Raw genomic sequence first — 22,474 nt, 5'->3', positions numbered from 1 at the left:
TTTTGAACAAGCAAGTGTAAGATGAGCTACCTCATAGGCCAGTCCTCAGTGGAAACTGGTCAAAGACGTATTAGAAAGAAACTAGAAGTGGAGAGCGGACTGGAGGGATACAGACACTTGCCACACAATCCCCATGAACTGGTTTGATCCCCAGAACCCACATACAGATGGTGTCCTCAGTTTTTCTCTGACCTCCATACTAACCATGGAACAAAAACCCACAAACACACATTATGCATACACTACACACACACACACACACACACACACACACACACACACACACACACGAATTTTTGAGTCAGAGAGAGGGGTTTTATGGGGGTGGGGTGTTGTCTTGTTTTGCTGTCATCATGGAAGTTGTTGTGACAGAATAGGCTGAAGGGTGATTCTGAGCAAGACCGTTCTTCCATCTGGGCAGAAGCAGGACAGCTAGGAAGGGGTTAAGATGTGAGGATTCCCCAGTGGGATGGCCTAACACAAATCCTGACAGGGAATCTGCACAGACGCAGATGGCTAATCTGCTGGGCTCACATCCCCAGTAAGGTCCGCGCCCACATAATCTGTTACCCTGATCTTGACCTGGTGCCCTATTCTCATGCATTTCTAGTAATGTAGTAATCAGAGAGCCAGGGAGGGCCAGGGGTTGGAGAGAGCCATGTATAGGTTACATTTATGAGGAAGCAAACAGGAAAGCCAAAAAGGCAGTGCAAGTCAGAGCAAAGCAGAAATGGTATACGTCCTGTGTTCTGCTTATTTCTGTATCTCAAATGCCTTCCAAAGTCATCAGCTCAGAACAGCAACTGATGCATCATGTGGCATAAATTGGAGAGTTGGGAATACGACAAGGCTCAGCTGACTGACTCTTGGGTCGATACGGAATGGACAGAAGTTGCTCCATGCTAGTCTGCTGGCAGATCGGCTGGCCCAGTATCCAGAAGGGCTTCCCTTACCATTGGCACCTGGACAGAGACGGCTGAAAGATCAGGCTTAGCTGGACAGTAAATGAAACCTGCCTAGACTCTCTCCAGCATGCCCTCTCGGGGAAGCTAGACTCTACCACAGCGAGTCAAAGCTCCCAAAACTGAGTGTTTCAGTAAGCAAGGCAAAGGTTACATGGCCTTTTATGACCTAACCTGAAATTGACACAGCACCCTTCTGATATATTACACTGCTCAAAGCAGTCACAGGCCAACTCAGATTCAAGGGGCAGTGAAGAATACACACCTCACCTCCCCACGAGAAGAGGGTCCAGCAATCTATGTCCATAGTTTAAAAATCACCATCCCAGAGATGCATGAGAGACTGGAATAATCGCTCTCTAATTCATGACTCTCTTAAGATAAACAGTAGCATGGGGGAGGTAGACCAGCGGTATAGCACTTGCTGGTATACACAAGACCCTAAGGTTTGACCTTTAGCCTCACTAAGTAAGAGAAACTTTTCTTGAAGATTTTTAAATTGTGTATATACATGTGTGTCTGTGTATGGGTATGAACACATGAGTGCAGGTACAGTGAAGGCCAGAAGAGGTCACCGAATCCCCTGGAGCTGAAGTTACAGGCAGCCATGAGCTACCCAATGTGGGTGATCGGAACGAAACTTGGTACAAAGCTGTAGACACGCTTAGCCACTAAGCCACCTCTCTCTCCAGGACCCCAAACCACTTCCTTTCGAAAATGTGATGTGTATGGGTGTTTTGCTCACACGTGTGTCTATGCACCGTGTGCGTGACTGGGGCCCATAGAAGCCAGAAGATGGTGTCAGATCCTCTGACAGCGGGAGTTACAAACAGCAGTGAGCTGCTGTGTGGGTGCTGGGAGTAACACCTGGCGCCTCTAAAAGAGCAGCCAGTGCTCTTAACCACTGAGCCATCTCACTAGCCCAATTTAAAGAACAAAAACAAAACCTACATCCTGTACGTGGGTTTCTGTTCCCTGTTGTGAGCTAAATTGTATCTGGGGAAAAAAAATGGTGAAGTCCTCACCCTTACGCATTTTAAAATGTGACTATATTTGGAGACAGAGCGCTTAAAGAGGTAATTAAGTGGAAATGATGTCATTAGGGTGGGCCCTAATCCAATATGAGTGTCGTTCTCATATAAGGTGGGAATCAGGACACAGACAGGCACAGAGGTAAGAACACATAAAGACACATGGAGGACAGCCATCTACCAGACAAGGAGACAAACTTCAGGGGAAGCCAACCTTCCCAACACATTGTGTTTGAGTTTCAGGCTCCAAAACTCTGTGTGTGTGTGTGTGTGTGTGTGTGTGTGAGAGAGAGAGAGAGAGAGAGAGAGAGAGAGAGAGAGATCTGTTGTTTAAATCTTCCAGTCTGAGGTAATTTGTTATGGCAACCCTAAAAACTTACTGCAAGCCCTGGCTGAGCCACTGTGCCCAGCAAAGGTGTCCTAGTGTTGATATAAGCAGTGAGCAGTCTGGGCCTGCAAGGTTACCGGTCAGAGCAGGTACAGAGTCCGGGTGGTTCCAGTGTGCTGCAAAACATAAGGACACCGTTGGCACAGGCCAGCTGCCTGCTCCTTGTGTACTAGAGCAGAAGATGGGAAATGGGTGGCTCACTGCTCCCTTCTCCATGTCGTGCAAGTGGAGCCATTAACCTTCATCCTTCATAAAAACAACAACACATTCTCTTTGCAAAGACAAACAATGGCCGCCTCCAGGTTTCTTATAAACACAGACCTTGAATGCAAACAGATGCAGGTCTGCATAGACACACACTTGCACACACACAGGCTTGCATGTACATGCACACATGCAAACATGCCATTCCTGGATTCTTTCCTAACATACTCTCTTCCTTATTCCATCACCAATACCCAGCATCACACCAGGAGTCTAAGGACTAGACTAGAGATGATTTCCAACGTGATTTTCAGCACTCAGGACTCCACTCTTTAGTCCCTGCCCCACAAACATGCTCCAGCCTGGCGTGACAACTGCATAGGGGTCGACTGTTGATCAGCCACAAGCAGCTACCTGGTCACTTCTCCTGGCCTCTTTTCCCTCCACTGTGAAATGTTCTTAGCAGGCCTTAGACTTCCTCTTACAGTCTAAATGTGAGGTCTGCTCTTTGTGTCCTGTCAATTCTCTGCCCAGCCTTCCTTGATTTTGCTGGGTTTGTTGTTTGTTTGCTTGCTTGCTTGCTTTTGTTTGTTTGTTTGTTTTGCTGTTTGTTTTCTTTCAACAAGAACGCCTCCTCCTTATCCTCCTGAGCCTCCTGAATGAAAAAAAAAAAAAAAAAAAAAAAAAAGGAAAACTGATAGAAGGACATGGCTGCTCCTAGATATGATGGGAGAGTTTATTGTTGATGAAAGGGAGAGCATAGCCAGAGGCAGGGACATCCAGGAGAGTCCAGAAAGAACATGACCAGACTGAACTGACCCATGTGGGGAGACAGGGGAAGGGAGAGGAACTGCCCACCCAAAGGGCAGCCTGAACCAAGAGACCAAGAGGGTAAAGGGTAGACAAAAGGACAAAAGGACAAAAGGGCCAGGTGACCAAAATGTCTGGATTATATAAGGAAGGGCAGCTGCGGGGAGGGCAGCCCAGCCCCTAGGCTGGAGAAGTTTAGCGTAGGGGGCCAGGATATACCAGCCAGAAAAGCCCTGTAGCAGGTAAAGACTGAAGGATGCAGTGAGAACCTGGTGGCCAGTGTCCGCTTTGACATGTTAATGGACGCCTCAGTTAGCCTTTTGTTTGAAACCTAACAGCTCCTCAGCTCCTCGGTGTCTTCCCAATGCTTGCTCTCTCCAGTCCCAGCCTACCTGAGGCCCCCGTTCGAACTTTTCCCACTCCTTTCCAGGTTATCTACTGCTCTAGCCTCAGTGACCTTGACTGACCTCCATTTCCAGTCTCTCTCTCCCATGATCCTAATGGAACCCTGGGCCCTCCCCACCAGCATCTGCCCCCACCCTGTGCCAGGGCAGCCACCATCCTCACACCCACTTTGTTTGCTCACTCTTACCACTCTCGCCCTTCATCCCCACAAGATCTCTCTTGACCACTGAGCCCCCCTCTCCTGTTGTCACTGAGAACCCCTTGCCTCCAGTTCCCAACCTCAGGGCCTTGGCATCAACCCAACAAAGTACCTGATCTCCTGACGGCTCTAGACACCAAAATTACAACAGAGAGCAATCCTACAGCTCCGGACAGGTGCCAAGCCACACGAGAGAAAGTCCCCTGCTACAGCTGGCCCTAGACAGAGATCACCTGTCCCTAACAGTCCTTCTATCCCCCAAGGGCCTTCCCAGCCTCCTTCAGCCCGGGCCCTTCAATCTCCCAGCCTGGGAAGCTGCCCATCACACCCTCACAGGATGACCTGGCCTCCTCCATGGCACAGAAAATAGAGGTGATCAGGAAATGACGCCCTCTTCTTCCTGCCACCCCACCCACAGCTCCACACTTGTGCACCAGCCTTCCTGCCTTTGCTCCTGCTGCGGGAAGGGCACTCTTCCCCCTGGCAGGGCCAATCCCTCCTCCCTCCTGTGCCAGATCCCTCCCCACCCACCTCTCCCTCACTCCTTGCCCTGCCAGAGGGACAGCCCCTCTGTCTTTGTCCTTTAGCCTAGTCGTAGGTACCTTTCTCTTGGCATATATGTATGATCACATCTCTTCTTTTGGAAAAAGAGGACTAGATTGCACTCCCTGTCCTTCTAAATAACTTATACCCTACTTCCTTTCCTGGCTCAGACACTTGACATCAGCTTCTGGTCTAGGACTTTCTCATCCTACACTCACAGATTTTAAAAGTGAAAATCTAGGATTTCGTGTCCCAATACTTGAACTGGAACCCAGTTTTGTTTTGTTTTTAGGTGAGTTCCAGGGATTGAATTCAGCCTGCAAGGCTTTTATACAGCCAGTGCCTTTTTATTATTATTATTACATTGTCTTCCTAGCCCTGCACCTGGTGTTGGTGGCACACGCCTTTAAATCCCTCGGGAGGCAGAGGCAGGAGGATCTCTGTGAGTTTGAGACCAGCCTAGTCTGCAAGAGCTAGTTCCAGGATAGTCTCCAAAGCCTCAGGGAGTAGGTTTGGTGTGCTGCCACACAGCTTGCTCCCAGGCATCTGCCACTCAGGTACTCAGGTGCTCTATATAGACAGCTTTCAGAATTGATGGACGGCTCTGGAACCTGCTTTTCTCAGCACACGGTGGGTGTGGATGTCTTTCCATGGTAGCCAGTGTTAATAGACACCATCAGAGGTGGCTCCCCACAGACCAGTGTGTGCACTCATCATCACTGATTGAACTCATCTCCAGAGAAGGGATGTTTAGCTTGCCATTCAGAGCCCCCCTCCCAATTTGGCCAAGTGTTGAAGGACTCAACACTCAAGACTGAGACACAGAGAGTAGAATCAGATATGGTACTTGCCCTATTGCTTCCTTTCCAATTGAATGGCTCCCACATCTCCACTTTTTCCAGAATGACTGCTTCATTCTCCCTTCTCTACTGTTCAGCCTCCAGGTCCCTCATCAGCACATTTGTGGCCTCAGCCCCTGAATCCACCAGGCCGTCCAGCTTTGCTCCCCAAAAAGCAATTTATTCATTCACAACCATCTGAGACAGGCTGGCCTCCTGTGCAAAGACTCTCAGTGTCCAGAGCCAGTGGACAGTTAAGTCATGTTCTTGAAGTTTCCCCTTTTCACTAGTACCCATAAGGACATTGTCAACTGTTTTCCCCACATCCCCCCTTCCATTTGCTTCAAGGCCACTGGCTCTCTATAGACCTTCAAGCTAGACTCTCCTGTCCCTGAGAGTCTCCCTGCCACCACCCAGCCTGCCCTACCCCCAGTCCTTCCCAGAATCCCTCTACCCACCTCAGGGAGTGATATTCTCAGCTACCTGACAAAAGATTGAAGAAAGATCTGGTATTTCCCTTATTGTAGAGTGTGTGTGTCATAGTCACTTCAGTTCCGACTCAACCCAAAGAAGGCACAAATACAAAACACACACACACACACACACACACACACACACACACACAGCCACCAGTGCCACAACATTCTCAGACAAAACCCTGGCACAAGATCCAGGACAAAACCAGCGTCAATGCTGATCTATGGAGAATCTTGACTATGGCAGCCATTCCATAACCAACATCAATATGAAGCTGGGCTGAAGACATCAGCCTTGCCATCTTACCAATAATAGGGACTTCCTTCTCTCCAAACCTCTGTTCTCTCATCTGGAAAGTGGGTATATACAAGGTCTGTGGAGAGGTGGTAGCCTAGAAGCAGATGGAATGGAGGTATAGGGAGAGGGGTTGACAGGGTCCTTTATGGGTATCAATGAAAACAGGAAAGGCATGGAAACAGTGTTTAACAATGAGGTGACTGAGAGATGGTGTTTAATACATATGTATGTGTAGGCATGTATGTATATGTATATGTATATGTATATGTATATGTATATGTATATGTATATGTATGCTGAGTCTTCTACTCTTTCCTCTGTCTTATTTTTCATCCCTGCCAAAGCATTCCAGGGCCAGGGCTCCTTCCCACTGCAGTCCCTGGAGTAAATGTCACCAGGGCCTACTACAGCAGTGTCCCAACTGAGTCACCTGCTGTCTTCCAAGCCAGCTCCACATTTGTCAAAGCCTCAGTGACACATCTGGGTAGTAGATTAAGGGAACAGTGCCCAATTGTCACCAAACTGGCTATAAAAGCAAGAGGAAGAAAATGATAGGGGGACAAGGAACAATAGGAAACTCTGTAAGTGGGCAACTACTTGGATTCAATAGTGCAAGCAATGCCCATGCTGACTATAGGCATCTGTGGTGGTGTGAAAGAAAACGGAGCCGGGCATTGGTGGTGCACACCTTTAATCCCAGCACTCGGGAGGCAGAGGCAGGCAGATCTCTGTGAGTTCGAGGCCAGCCTAGTCTCCAGAACGAGTGCCAGGATAGGCTCCAAAGCTACACAGAGAAACCCTGTCTCAAAAAAAAAAAAAAAAAAAAGAAAGAAAGAAAGAAAAGAAAGAAAAACAAGGAAAATGGCCCCTAAAGCAAGTGGCACGATTAGGAGGTGTGGCCTTGTTAGAGGAAGTGAGTCACTGTGGAGGTGGGCTTTGAGGTCTCATATCTCATATATGCTCGAGCCATGTTCAGTGAGACAGGCCACTTCCTGCTGCCTGCAAGTTAAAATATAGGAATCTCAGTCACATCTCCAATACTATGTCTATCTTCATGCCACCATGTTGCATCATGATGATAATGAACTAAATGTTTTTCCTTTATAAGACTTGCCATGGTCATGGAGTCTCTTCACAGCAATAGAAATTCAGCATCTATGTCCAGTGTCTGCCCTCCCTCCCTGCCCCAGAAGTCCTAGAGTTCTACTCGGGAGCTCAACAGATGCTGTGCCCATCCATGCCCATCAAAGTCAGATGGAGTGACATTGTTATGATCTGAATGTAAAGTGTCCCTCCAAAATGCTACTGAAGTTTTTAGGGTCAGAGTCCTGGCAGCCTTAACAAGCTATGCTCAACCCACCCATCCTCAACAGATCAATTAACCACCCATCTTTAATAAAACAATTAACCACCCATGCTCAATGGAACAATTAACTACCCATCTTCAATAGACCAATTAGCCACCCATCTTTAATAGATCAATTAACCACCCATCCTCAATAGATCAATTAAACAAACAAGTAATGGCAACAAAGAGATCTGTTCAATATGGCCACACTAGGAAGAAGAACAAAGAGTTCCAGTGACACTTTCATCCTAACAAGCTCATCTACAGGGTCCTGACATGAAGTTTAGGTTTACATAGGAGCAGAGGTATGTATAACTAAGTAGTCCTGGTCGAGGTGTGTCCTGATAATCATTGATGCATCATTGTCCTGGCTCCAATCCCTTCTGTGAGGTGATCTTACAAGTTGTCAGAACTGTGTGAAATCTCTTTCAAAGGACACAATTTCCCTTCTAGCTGGCACCAGGCTTCATTTAGTCTTTTCCTTCTCTGTGCATGAGATCCCTAGAGAAATTCCAATTTCCTGGGGTCCATTGTCTCAGTCCGATAGGGAGCTCACAGGTATCTATCTGGAGTATCTTCATTCCTACCAAGATCATTACAAAAAGGCTTTTGTCCCGCGCGCTCTGTATTTCTCGCCAGCAAGAAATCATACACGGGACACTCGGATCCTTCTGCAGACAAGCTTTAATGCATCTTGAGAGTGAAAGAGCATAAGCTTCCCAGAGCGGAGACCCTGAGCCAAGAATCCCGTCCCCTAATAAAGGCTGGCAGCCGCCGCCTGGGACGTGTCACCCTATGATTGGCTGCAGCTCATCAGGCCATATGACGCCACGGAATAGGCAGAGATCAAGGAATGGAAAATTACCCAGCGCCTGCGCAATAATCTTGTTTACATTCGGTGCCTGCCGGATGCAGGCGCCATCTTGTAATGGAGAATGCAGGGACGGCTCCCTACATATCCCCCTTTTTTTATTAATTAATGAAAAGGCTTTATATTATTACAAGCAAATAGGTCACCCATATGTTGAGGGATAGAGGTAGAGGTTGTACCTTCCCAAAATCAAACATTAAGACTGTGTACGGGAGTCGCGACTAGGCTGTTAGCTTGACCCGAAGCACTCTCGACCTGTCCTCTGCCGTTTTTCTGGGAAAGGGAGTCTCAGGGCAGGTAACCCTTATGCAGGTCAACGTACCTCCCAGAGAAGCCTGTATAATCGGCAACTCTCTGTGCGATGCCTTGCTCGACATCCCCCATGGGCTGCTCAAGCCAGGCACTCTACCCTGTGCAATGAGCCTAGGCTCCGGGTGTGCAAGAGCTGTCTGGCCAGCGGCCTATTGCTTAAGCATAGTTAGCCAAATATCAGTGGAAGCCCCTTGTTCCAAAGCTACAAGCGCTTGGGCGATAACCACCTTGTTTCTCTTAGTTTGAGCCCTGAGCCTACAGACCAGCCAGAGAAGCAACATCAATCCGCAGCAAACGGCTGCACCAAACAATCCCACCTCCACCCATTCCTTAAAATAGGAGACAGCTGAAGCAATCCATGATGACAGTCCCTCCGTCAAGGACAGGAGTTAATCTGGATAATAGCGGCTCTCAGCTCCCGGGGAGAGGGTGGAGTTCCGACTTTTGAGGGTCCAAAGGGGCTCTTCGGGTGAGTCTTTCCGGGATCCATAGGGGATTCTCTTCATCCTGTGGAAAAACACATATCGCTCCCCTGGATCTTATGAGAATAGGATCCGGGCCTCTCCAAAGACCAGTTAAGACATCTTTCCATTTTACCATCTCCTTAGACCTTTTAGGTTCTGAGGTATGACGCTTGGCCGCTGTATGGCCCTGAGCGTCGGTGTTTAGAAAATTAAGGGTAAAGAGTGCCATGGATATTGCAACTCTTGGCACCGAGGGTAAGGATGCTCCCATTCCCTCCTTTTGTTTGATTAAATAAGACTTAAGTGTGCGATGGGCACGTTCCACAATGCCTTGTCCTTGAGGGTTATAAGGTAGGCCAGTTAGATGGGTAATTTCCATCTGTCTGCAGAAGTGCTGGAACTTTTGAGAGGTATAAGCCGGCCCATTATCTGTTTTTAAGAAGCACACAGGTGGCTAGGTAAAGTCTTATTTCTGTAATACAGCTGAACTTCCTTAAACAGTAGCTTAACTTCTTTCTGAGGCAGGGTTTTTTTTGTGACTTTGGAGCCTGTCCTGGAATTCGATCTGTCGGACCAGGCAGGCCTTGAACTCATAAAGATCCATCTGTCTCTTACTCCCTAGTGCTGGGATTAAAGGCGTATGCCGCCAACGCCCTAAACTTAAAGGCGTGTGTCACCAACACCCTGAGCTTAAAGGTGTGTGCTACCAACATAATAGATTAGCATCTTTTATAAAAACAAGAACTTTACATTGTCAGGCTTTGCTTAAGAATAATTCTAAATTGAAGCTCTTTAAGTAAAAACATTAATAAAATTAAACATTTGAAAACTGGTTTTAAAAAGAAATTTAAATTCCCTTAAGGTCTTTCTGTAATATATAGAAGCATTAACATTTTAAATCTTAACTGAAAAACTTGTTTCTAAGATGGTACCTCTGATTTCCATGTGGTCACCTTTAGTCAAGATGGCGGTTTAAGTATCCTTTTTTTAACTTTAGCAAAATGGCTACCGTCAGTCATGTGACCAGCTACAAAATGGCCGTACCAGGAAATAGAACATTTTAAAACAAGCATACATAAATTACTTGAGCAACTTTAGGATATGAGGCTTTTCCCAGGCATCCCAGGCCTCCAAGCAGTGTTGAATAACATGCATGGCCTTTTCCCCTATCAAAGACTGGGAAAGCCATCTGTAATTTTCTCCGCTCCTCTGATGGTAAAAAGGAGTCGGTACCAAATAGTGGGGGTGCTGATGGAAGTACACCCGCTGGATTAACAGGTCTCTTAAATTTACCGGGGTGTGACCGGTTATTCCCTATTTTCTCTCCCTCCATTTTTGTTTCTTTTTCACCTAGCTGAGCTGTTTCCTCTAAAACTTTATCTCTTGAGCTTTTAGAGTCATTAGAGCTATCAAGATTTAAAGCTTTAAACTTATTTACAGAATCATCTAACAAATTATTCACTCCCTTGTCAGTAGACATCCCAGGAGGTCCTTTTTTCTTATTTATTGCTGTTTCTCTTAACAAATTATTCACTCCCTTGTCACTAGACATCCCGGGAGGTCCTTTTTTCTTATATTTTATTGTTAGGCGCGCCCCATCTCTCACCACATTCGGTTTCTGATATGTAATTCTGGACTTCTTTAAGATTGCTACAACAGTGAGAAAAGTCAAAATAGCTCCTAGTAAAAGCATAGAAGCCTCTATATTAACCTCCCACAATAGCAACATTCCCAAGCCAAAGTCCAGAAAAAACATACCTCTCCGAATTTACCACCCTGCAGTTCTGAATCCGCCTTGTAGCCAAGGGGTCTCCGCGGTGCTGGAGATGTTCATATGTTCCCGGGTTTCGGCACCATATGTCCCGCGCGCTCTGTATTTCTCGGCCGGCAAGAAATCATACACGGGACACTCGGATCCTTCTGCGGACAAGCTTTAATGCATCTTGAGAGTGAAAGAGCATAAGCTTCCCAGAGCGGAGACCCTGAGCCAAGAATCCCGTCCCCTAATAAAGGCTGGCAGCCGCCGCCTGGGACGTGTCACCCTATGATTGGCTGCAGCTCATCAGGCCATATGACGCCACGGAATAGGCAGAGATCAAGGAATGGAAAATTACCCAGCGCCTGCGCAATAATCTTGTTTACATTCGGTGCCTGCCGGATGCAGGCGCCATCTTGTAATGGAGAATGCAGGGACGGCTCCCTACAGGCTTTTATAGAACAGACTTGGTCCCCAGGTAAATCCGATCATTGAGAGGTGTTTGGATAATGAGGCCTTGACCTACTCAATGGAGGACTCTACCAATGGATGCACCCTGTAATAACATTACTCAGAGATGAAGGGCAATGTGGAAGATAGGGCCTGGCTGGAGGAAGTACATCACTGAGGGCTTGAGGGATCCTCTTTGTCTCTCTCTCCTTCCTGACCACCATGAAGAGACATCCCCTCTCTGCCACATACTCATCACCATGGTGATTCTGCCTCTCCTAGGGTCCAAAGCTGTGGAACCACTGATGGTCAGAAATCATGAGCCAAATCAATCTTCCCCTTTAAACTTACTCCTCTCAAGTATTTGTCAGCATAATGAAAAGTCTATCATAGACACAGTCTGTTCCCAACACAGGTCATAGGGAAGAGGCAAGGTTAATTGAGCTAAGTGCTCCCCAGTACGCCACACACCCCTGCATCTCATACACACCTGCCTTCTACCTCCCTGCAGCCCTAAAGTCAAGCACACTGGAGTTAGCTTGGGAAACAGAAGGCAGACAGCCCTGCAAGTCCAGATGAAGTCTGTGCCCCTTGCCAGCCCCTGTGGGGTGTGGCGGAGACAGCTCTCGCTGGCCCCATGATTATGCCAGCCCTGCACGGATATGCTGCCCTGAACTGAGTCTCCTCTGTGACAAAGAGGAGGAGGGGGAGGAGAAGGAGGAGGAGGAGGAGGAGGAGGAGGAGGAGGAGGAGGAGGAGGGAGAAGGAGGAGAAGGAGAAGGAGAAGGAGAAGGAGAAGGAGAAGAAGAAACAAAAACAAAAAACCTTGGCAAGATCCATCCTAGAGTGCAGAAAACAGAAAGCACAAGCTGAAAACTGGCTTCACAAGAACTCAATGAAGCAGACAATTTCTCCAAGCAGGGATAGAATGAGGCACCCAGCAACTACCAACAATGTCCTGCCCAGAGCTGAGAGGCTGGATATGAGCCAGAGGCTGAGAGAGAGCCCAACACTACTAGAAGCAGACATGGCACATTTAGGGCAAGAAGTGCCCCCAACACAAGCTGGGCATGGTGGCACATGCCGGTAATAATAGAACTTGAAAGGTAGAGGCAAGAGGATTGAGAATTTAAGGTCATTATTTGCTACCTAGTAAGTCTGAGGCTAGTCCAGCTGGGCTACATGAGACCTTGTCTGGCCCCAACCTCTAATCTTACCCTATGAAGTCCTCACAGTGTCTTCCCTTGAACATACCCAACAAGAAGTCAGAAGGTGAGTAAAGGAGAGTGTGTGGTCCATAGGGACCAGCCTCTGCATGGAGAGAAAGGTCAAGCATGGCCCTGAAGGAAAAGGGCTTTGTGCTCTCCCGAGTTGCTCCAGCATCCCAGTGGAAAGAAACAAATGCCTTCCATGGTGAATGCTTGGCACATTTTGGTTCTTATCCTCATCATTATCAACTGCATCACTTGTCAGTCATAAGCCCAGTCCCTGCTCTTCTCTTTTGGGACCCTTGTCTTCCCTTCCATAGAATGAACTTAGTTATCATTTAACTTCTTAGGGAAGGAACTACTGATGAAGATGACAACATTCAGCTTTATTCTAGTGACCACATCTCACATTCCAGTATATTAGGGTGCTAAGGGATCTGAAGCAATCACACCTCCCTCATCGACTTTGTCCAGCCTACCCTTGAGGCTTCCACTATTTGCCCCTTGGATTCAAGGCATCAAGGACATTGACATTGGCTGAGCTCCTACAATATCTAGCACCATTTCATATCACACCCAGTGTGGCTCGACAGTTAAGAGCATTTGCTTTGAGACTAAAGGTGGGGTTCAATGGTAGATCACTTGCATAGCATGCATGAGGCCCTGGGCTCCACCCCACCACCAGAAAAGGGTGGGGGGGAAGAGAACCTCAGCTTGGAAGCTGGCCAATCCTGAACAAACTGTTGGATTTTCCTGATTCCTAGTCTCCCCCCTCAATGGAATGCTGCCTGTAAAAAACTCTGTGGTGACAATGGGGAGGGCCTGGTACAGAGACATTCCATCATCTCTGGGGGAACGTGTGCCAGATGGAGAAATGGGGATCATACCAGATAAGGGGTTTTCTAGGGGCTTTCCCAGTGGTAACTTTTGAACTCAACCCAAAGTCAGTAACAGCCCACTGCCTACCCTATTGCACCCTCCCATGAGAAGCCACTGTGTTTTGAAGAAGCATAGACAACAACATATCCTGCAGTCTTATTTTCCCAATGATGTTGCTTAGTTGTTGGAGACAGATGTACATGGGTATGGGATTGGTGGCCTGCCTGGCAGCAGCTACAGGAATCACTTAGAAAGAAGCAGGTTGGAGGAAGACTTCAGTTGAGAAAAACTGCATTGTTTGCATCCCTGCAAGGGGACCAGCTGAATGCATCTCATCCTTTCATTGAAACTACCAGCAGTAAGGACTTGAGAGGGGCCCCCAGGAACCCCAGCGTTATCCCTAAGTTAGCTGCCAATCTAAGCAGCCCCCTCATAACCTGGCCTCCAGAGCTAAAAAATGACCCAGTACTCTTCCCTCAAGGCCTTGGGACACTGTTCTCAGAAATCTGGTCTCTAGGAAGTCAATGTGAGGTGCTTTAGAAATGAACTTTGATGTAAACTAGACTAATCTTTGACCCCTGAGGCGAACCTTTTTCTATGAAACAGTGGGAAGTTAATCTTCCAGGCCTCAGTATCCTCATCTGTGAAGCCTAACTTCACAGATGTTGGGAGGGTGCACCGAGGTCAGGTGTTTGCAGGGGAGGGGACACAGCGCTGTGGGAGCCAAAGCTGTGGTCTCCTACCAACATGGAGCCAGGAATCGCTGAGCACACCTGGGTTCTTTAGACAGAATCAAGGCTGGCTCCTGACTGTGGCCTCATGGCTTTGGCCCCCTCTGGCCAGGGTTGCCTGTTGTCCCCCTTCACTCCTTTTAAAAGGAGGAAGTGTCCTTCCTCTGGAGACCATTGTTCTGAGCCCAGCCCTGGAAGGCTGGAGACATTCACTTCATGCTGAGTATATGGAACCGCTTTCTGGGTTTAAGAAAATAATATTATTGTTGGGAGGGCAAGGGAGGAGGGGAGGGAAAGATACCTGGGATTAACATGCAAAATAATTTTCTTTCTAATTAAAATTAAATTTTTTTAAAAAAAGAAAATATATTATTGTTTATGTAACATTTCCTCAGTGAGAAATGGGTGTCTGTTGCATTAAACAGAGGCAGAGTATGCACACAGAAAAGCTCCAGACTTGTTTGCAGCCAAGAGGAGGGAAAAGGAGGGCATCCTGTTGTTAACCAAGAAGGACGGACAGACAGACAGACAGGGAATGGGTCAGCAGAGACCTGAATAGAAAAACCTAACTCGCTGGGCGTTGGTGGCTCACGCCTTTAATCCTAGCATGAGAGGCAGAGGCAGGCGGATATCTGTGAGTTCAAGACCAGCCTGGTCTCCAGAGCGAGTGCCAGGATAGGCTCCAAAGCTACACAGAGTAACCCTGTCTCAAAGAACCAAAAAAAAAAAAAAAAAAAAAGAAAACTAATTCATTTTCCCTCTCCACAGAAAATTATCTTTTTTTCAAAAGTAGCTCCTTTCTTTTTCTTTTCTGACATGTGTTTTGCCAGTCTCACCTCAAATATTACTAGTTTGCTTGAGAAAAGCATACATTCTTCACGTAGACTTTGTGGGACTGACTGGCATTTCCACCTGACTGTGTCAATCCTGAAAATTCAGGTAGTCGTTTCAAGAGCAGCTCCTGAACTGATGGGCAACCGGAATGTGAAAAGCCCATCTTGTGAAGCCATGCCTCTCCCACGGTGTCTGCCACACCTGCCTGTCTCACAGATACAAAAACTGAAGTGGAGGCTTAGGAGGGCTGAGGGTGGGCCAGGCAGGCACACAACTGGCTAGTAGTGGGCCGAGGCCTCACCCCTTATCTTTAGGTCCCTCCTCCCAGCATCCCACCCTCAGCAGGTGTGAGGGTAGTAAAAGGGGAAAAGGGAGCAAGCAATTGGATGGGTTGGTTTCTGGCCATGTGGCCTGCCAGCTTCTGAGTGCCTCTGGTTGTTTCTGGCAACACTTTGTTTCTTTAAGGTGCTCCAGCATCAAGATACAAACCCAGGATTGTCATATCCCAAGGGTGTATCTGATTCAACAACTGTCATTGTCAGCGATGTTAGCGAGCGTTTAAGGAGCATCTATCAATTGCCAGTTCAAGGCGGTTCTCCCATCCTCCCTGCATGAGCTGGTCTCTACATACTCCTTACATTTGTCCATCCAGCTCGTCACTTTAATCCTTGCTGGGCGTGCTTAGCCATGCCTTCAAGAGTCTCTCAGCTCTGCTAACTCAGCCCTAACCTAAGTGTAAATCTGAGACTCCTAGCAGCTGCTCCGGCATCACCAGCATCACCAGTTGCAGATGAGCAACTCCAGATTTTTTGTTTGTTTGTTTTTCGAGACAGGGTTTCTCTGTGTAGCTTTGGAGCCTATCCTGGCACTCTCTCTGGAGACCAGGCTGGCCTCGAACTCACAGAGATCCGCCTGCCTCTGCCTCCCGAGTGCTGGGATTAAAAGCTTGCGCCACCAACGCCCGGCTGCAACTCCAGATTTTTTGCCCCACTCCAGAACTGCTAAGTGAGAATCTGCCTTCTACCAAGATCTGTAGGTGCACATTAAAGTGTGAGAAGCTCCATGACAGCACAGTCACCCCCGCTCTGCCTTGGGACCTTTGAACAGGTAGCACCCTCTATCTAGAACACTCCTTTTTCATCTGCACCAGCCTTGGTCTTACTCGTCCTTAACTTTGTGTGTCATTTGTACTGAAAGGGATGGATCACTTGATCCTCCAACAAAAATATCCAGTTCTTTCCTTTTATAATATAACTTGCAGTATGTAATTACACACCAGCTCACATCTGTCTCCATGAAAACTCATGTTTTACTGGCTTACCCGTAATATAGTGGGAGCTTCACAAATGCATGTTGACTAAATAAACATATCGCCACCTGGAGAGAGAAGTGCACAGACAGATTGCATGGGACACTTGGTCTCTCTGGGCATCATCATGCCGTCTAAAAATACTTACTGAGTATTCCTATACTTCCCAAGCTGGGATCCAATGCATACAAGGATTGCTTGTTGCAAGGTGGAGTCCAAAACTTGAAAGAGTGAATCTACCGTCTTGTTCAGTGGACAAGGTCAAGGGCCGAATGAAACTACTCAGGTTATTGTTGGTAGCAGCAAGGAACCCTCAGAATCAGGGAAAGGAAATTAGTATATCCTACCTCCTGCTTCCAGACTGTGTCCACACAGCCAGCAAGGGTCAAGGAGCGATTTCAAGCACACCAGATTATTTCTCTTAAATCTATGACTTGTGCCTTGTTTTCAAGTAAAAGCATCAACACTCACAATTTGGGTCTGGAGAGATGGATGGCTCAGCAGTTAAGAGCACTGGCTGCTCCTGCCGAGGACCTGACTTCACAACCAATAATAGCTCCAGCTCCAGGGTATCAAACAGTTCTTCCAGTCTCCACAAACACAGTAAGCACATGCATATACCCACACAAAAACATACATGTATACACATAATTAAAAATAAACCTTAGAGCCAGACAATGCGGTGCAAGCCTTTAATCCCAGCACTAGGGAGGCAGAGGCAGGCGGATCTCTGCGAGTTTGAGGCCATCCTGGTCTACAGAGTGAGTGCCAGAACAGCTTAGGCTACACAGAGAAATCCAGTCATGAAAAAATAAAATAAACAGATAATATAAAAAATAAATAAAAAACAAACCTTAAGACAATGTGCATAATTTAAAAATAAAATAACACAGAGGTCTCTCATCCCTCCTCATCTTTATTTCTGTTCTTCAATATTCGCTGTATTTTCACTCAGTTCCATTTTTTCTAGAAAACTATTTCAGATCTCTAAATATGTACTTCTTGACTTAATAATGTTAATATTGCTTATTTAATTCTTTCCAAAAATTTTTTTCTGTTTTTTTTTGCAGATTTTTTTATTTGAATTAGAAACAAGATTGTTTTACATGATAATCCCAGTTCCCTTCTCCCTCCTGTCCATATCTTTTCTGTTCCCCCTGGATGGTGATGCCTTCCATAGGGTGTCATCAGAGCCTATCGTATCCTTTGGGATAGGGCCTAGGCCCACACCCGTGTGTCTTGGCTCAGGGAGTATTCCTCTATGTTCTTTCCAAAAATTTTATTGCATGTGTGTGTGTCTGTGTTTGTGTGCATACATGTGTGTGAGCATGTGACACGCTCTTGTGTCAGAGGTCAACTATTTTGTTCTTTCCTCTTTAGTGGAGGAGGGGCATGTTGCACAAATACACATATGGTGGCCAGAAGACAACATTATGGAGTCATTTCTCTCCTTCCACTTTTACATGGATTCCAGGAATCCAACATGGGTCATCAGGCTTGCATCATTGGCAGCAAGCTCCTTACCCACTGAGCAACCTTGCCAACCCTAATCCTTGTGACATCAAGAAGCAAATTTACCCTGATAAATGTAGTCTTCATACTTCATCAAGGGAATTTCTCTTTGCCATAGATGGAGACTGCTATGGAAACCACAACCAATCAGTATGAAGAGCCAAGAGACCAGTCCCATGGATAAACCTACAAAACACTTAACACACCTAAGGCCCAGGGAACATTGAGGAAGACAGGTTGGAAAGGGCATTGGAGCCAGAAGACCAAGGACTTTGCTGTGAGATCATGCCTCCGAGGAATTTCAGAAGCTACCTGACAAAAGTCTAATCATCATGACTGCCTAAACATGCTCTGGACATGGGTGACACAAATGAACATGCCAAATACATGGAGGAAAGTCCTCAAGGCCTCAACTCCACACAAAGAACTGCAGGCAGCTGAGAAAAGCTGAGAGCAAGAGAGGCGGCCTTCCCTGGGGAAGAACACTCCAACTGGCTGTCCAGTGCCAGACAACCCTGAAAACACACATACAAGTAGCATCATATAGACTCCATAGGTTACATTTGGGAACATAAATATATAAGCATGTAATAACAACTGATTAAAAGAGAGAGAGAGAAATCATGGATTTGAAGGAAAGCACGGAGGAGTATATGGGAGGATTTGGAGGAAAGAAAGGAAGAGGAGAAATAACTAAAGTACAATCTCAAAAATAAACAGCCAAGAAAGAGAAGTGAATTTAGCTGTTCTATACCATTCCTATTCCCTGTATCTATTTGACCTGAGTAAATTATATCACTGTTAATTATCTTTATAAATTTAAACAATGTGGTAAAAATGCATTATTCATTCAACTATAACTGGGCCCTTCCCCCCCCCACCAAGACAGAGTTCCTCTGTGTAACAGCCCTGGCCATCCTGGAACTCCATCTTTAGACCAAGCTGGCCTCAAACTCACAGAGATCCGCCTGCCCCTGCCACCCAAGTGCTGGGATTAAAGGTGTGCACCACCACCGCCCAGCATCACTGGCCCTTCTTAAATTATTAACTTACAAAAGTTCTAGGGTCTTTGGATTTTTTTCTTAGCTTACCTCCCCACATCTATCAGCAACTTCAGACATCTCTATATTTACACATTCTTTTATTTGGCCAAAATAATAATTCTCCTCAATTCCTGTCTATCTAAAATTTGAAAATACTTAGTATTTATATTGTTAGTCTAATAATACTCACAAATAATGCATAACAATACCTCCTTTGTCATAAGCATTATTGTTGTTACTGTTTTCTTTCAGTTTCCAATTGCTTTTGTTTTCCTCAGAGTATTTGCCTTTGCTATAAATCCTCCCCTTTCTACTGCAAACTTTCCATCATACAAAATGTTCCGCTGGGACTCGTTTTTTCTCCAGGAGGCATCTTAACATAACACACTACCCTGCCCCTCATCTAACATCCACAGCATCTTCTAGCATGGTTGCTTTCAAGTACCACAGAGCCTGCTGACAGATAAATCATGTGGGGTTGCTTTCTCAATTAAGGCGCTCTCTCTCTCTCCCAAACTGGCTCTAGCTTGTATCTAAGTGACATAAAACTGGCCAGCACAAACTGCTACCTTTTCTTTCTTGGCTTCCTCACTCATTTTTTGTGTATCTGTGTATGGGAGTACAGGTATAGATGCGTGTGTATGCACATGTATGTGGAGGCCATAAGACACCCTCGGGTTTCAGTTCTTAGGAGCCATCTACCTTGTTCTATGTTTTCGGGGGTTGTTTGTTTGAACAACCCTCAGGCTCTCTGGGACCTGGAACTTGCTGACTACTTTAGGCTGGTTGAACACTAAGCCCAAGGAGCTACCTATCCCACCTTGTCGGTAATGAGATTACAAAGACACCACACCCAGTTTTTCCCACGGGATTGAACTCAGGTCCACATGCTTGCATGACAAGCATTTTACCAACTGGCCTATCTTCCCAGTTCCTTCTCCAGTGTTTTTTGCAGAAACACAGTCTTAACTTCCAAATCAATAAATGAAGAGTTTGTGGCACACACCTTTTAAAAATCCTTGTAGTTTTTTTAAATATACCTCACAGTTAAAATTGATAATTTTTCTAAATGGGTAAGTCGATTGAGAATCATTTTTGCTCAGAATTCTGAAGTCACATGCTTTGTTTCCTATTTTAGCATCTGGTGCTGCCAATGTGGAATATGACTTATAGTCCCTCAGAGACTATGTTTTCCTTCTTTCTCTTCCTTCCTTTCTCTCTCCCTTTCATCCTAGGCTTGCTTTCTTTGGGATCTTTTCATTCAAAAAAGTTTACAATGATTCATCTTTCCAATAACAAACTCAAGTCCTTCAGTTCTGGGAAGGTCATGAAACTTCAAGCATTATTTTGTTTAGAAATCCTTGCTTCTTGTTTTCTTTATCCCCTTTCTAGAGCTCTGCCTCCTAGATGGCACCTTTATGCATGTTGTTTCCTTTCTCATTACTTCTGTCTCTTGACCTATGCTCTGAGATAGCTCCTTGTCCTTATCATCTGAAGGGACCAGCTCCCCATTTCGGCAGCCATAACAGCCGAACACATGCTTGTCTTGTAAGACCCTCGGAAAGCCCAGGCTTCCAGAATCTTAGCCCAGGACCGAGGCCACCCCAATCACTGAATGGAGGCGAAAGCTTGATGCAAATTGCATGAGGCTTTATTGTAGTTTAACGAGCTAACCCCATGTTAGCTCGGGTCTTTCACCCACCCACCATGGCGGATGGCTAGCAAAGACAGTTTGAAGCCGCTGCTCACAGATCTTTATAGGGCAGCATAGGGGGAGTGTCTAGGGGTATGCACAGGCTCAGGATTGGTATGCCTCCAGGCTTGGAGGGCTTGCCCTGTGTTGATTGGTCAACTGGTTGTTATGGCCCATAGGCCCTCCCAGGGTGGTTGCTATGCTCTGTGAGTCATTGCTGTGCACTTGTCCGTAAAGCACACCCAGGGTCGTAAAGCATAGCACCACCAACTAACTTTTGATTGTTTCCTTGTCACGAGGCAGGCATCTGACTTTATAGTGTCTAGGACAAGGTCATAGAAGCACGTGTTCAGCCAATATGGCTGCCAAAAGGGAAGCTGGTCCCTTCAGTCTGACCTTATCTTAGTCACTAAGGTCAGATGCCTGCCCCTTTCGGCAGCCATAACAGCTGAATACGTGCTTGTCTGACCTTGCCTTAGTCATTAAGAGGTCAGATGCCTGCCTTGTGGCAAGGAACCAATCAGAAGTTAGCTGGTGGCGCTATGCTTTACAGCTCTGGATGTGCTTTACGGACAAGTGCACAGCAATGACTCACAGAGCATAGCAACCACCCTGGGAGGGCCTATGGGCCATAACAACCAGTTGACCAATCAACACAGGACAAGCCCTCCAAGCCTGGAGGCACACCAATCCTGAGCCTGTGCATACCCCTAGACATGCCCCTTACACTGCCTTACAAGATCTCTATGCAGACGCTTGGAACTGTCTTTTCCAGCCATCCACCATGGTGGATGGATGAAAGACCGGAGCTAACATGGGGTTAGCTCGTTAAACAACTTTAATAAAGCCTCATGCTGTTTGCATCAAGCTTTCGACTCCACATGGTGATTGGGGTGGCCGAGGTCCTGGGCTAAGATCCTGGAGGCCTGAGCTTTCCAGGGGTCTTACAGTCCAAATAGATATTTTGCTTTTTTCTTTTAATTTTTTAAATAAATCCTTTCTTTCTTAAACAAAGACTTGTCTTTATTTTATGTGTATACATAAGTGTTTGCAGAATAAGTTCAAGGCCAGCCTGAGCAACTTAATGAGACCTTGTCTCAAAGTATAAGAAGGCTGGGCGTATAGCTTGGTGGTAGAACACTTGCCTAGCATGCAAAAGATCTCGGGTTCGATCCCGAAGCCACAGGAAAGAGAGAGAGAGAGAGAGAGAGAGAGAGAGAGAGAGAGAGAGAGAGAGGGGCAGAGAAGGAGTGGTCTCTTCAGTCTCTATAACAGGAGATGGGATCCTGTGCCCACACGATCTTATCTTGAACTATACCAAGACAGGCTGAAGGGGGTGAGCAGGGGCTAAAGTCAGGCTCTCTCTGCTCTCTAGTGCATGTGTTCTGGCCCAGGGCTTGTTAAACCCAGCTTGGGCTCTATTTCAGCCTCTCCTTGCCCTCTCACCTGAGCACCCACGCAAAGCACAGCCTGCTCACACACTCACAGAAGTGCTGTTTCTCTTGAATAAGACTTGAATACACTAGATCACATTGTCATGGAGCAAGATGCGAAGGAAACCAAGTCCTACGTACTCCTGAAATTGAGCACATACTCCATATCTCCACGGTCTCTGCCCAGCTTGCTTTATTTATGTTACCCATGTGACCCCTCCCAAAGAATTTGAGTTTATGACCATTATCTTAAACAATAATTTTTTCATGTTGGTTTATCCAAGTAATTAATTTCATGGTCTATTTCTGAATGGCATTTTTCTTTCCCACCCAACCCCCTTCCCCAGCACTCTTGGTTAATCTATTTGTGTTCACTCTACCCTCTTCTAAAAATACATACAATGCAACAAGATTTTTTAAGGTAATCTCTGGAATGTGCAAAAAGCATTCTGACCACAAAAGCTATATTAAGATGT

The sequence above is a fragment of the Cricetulus griseus genome, chromosome 7 (genome assembly GCF_003668045.3).
Source record: "Cricetulus griseus strain 17A/GY chromosome 7, alternate assembly CriGri-PICRH-1.0, whole genome shotgun sequence".
In the NCBI taxonomy this organism is placed as follows: Eukaryota; Metazoa; Chordata; class Mammalia; order Rodentia; family Cricetidae; genus Cricetulus; species Cricetulus griseus.
The sequence above is the reverse complement of the archived record's forward strand: the minus strand, read 5'-3'. Positions refer to the sequence as shown.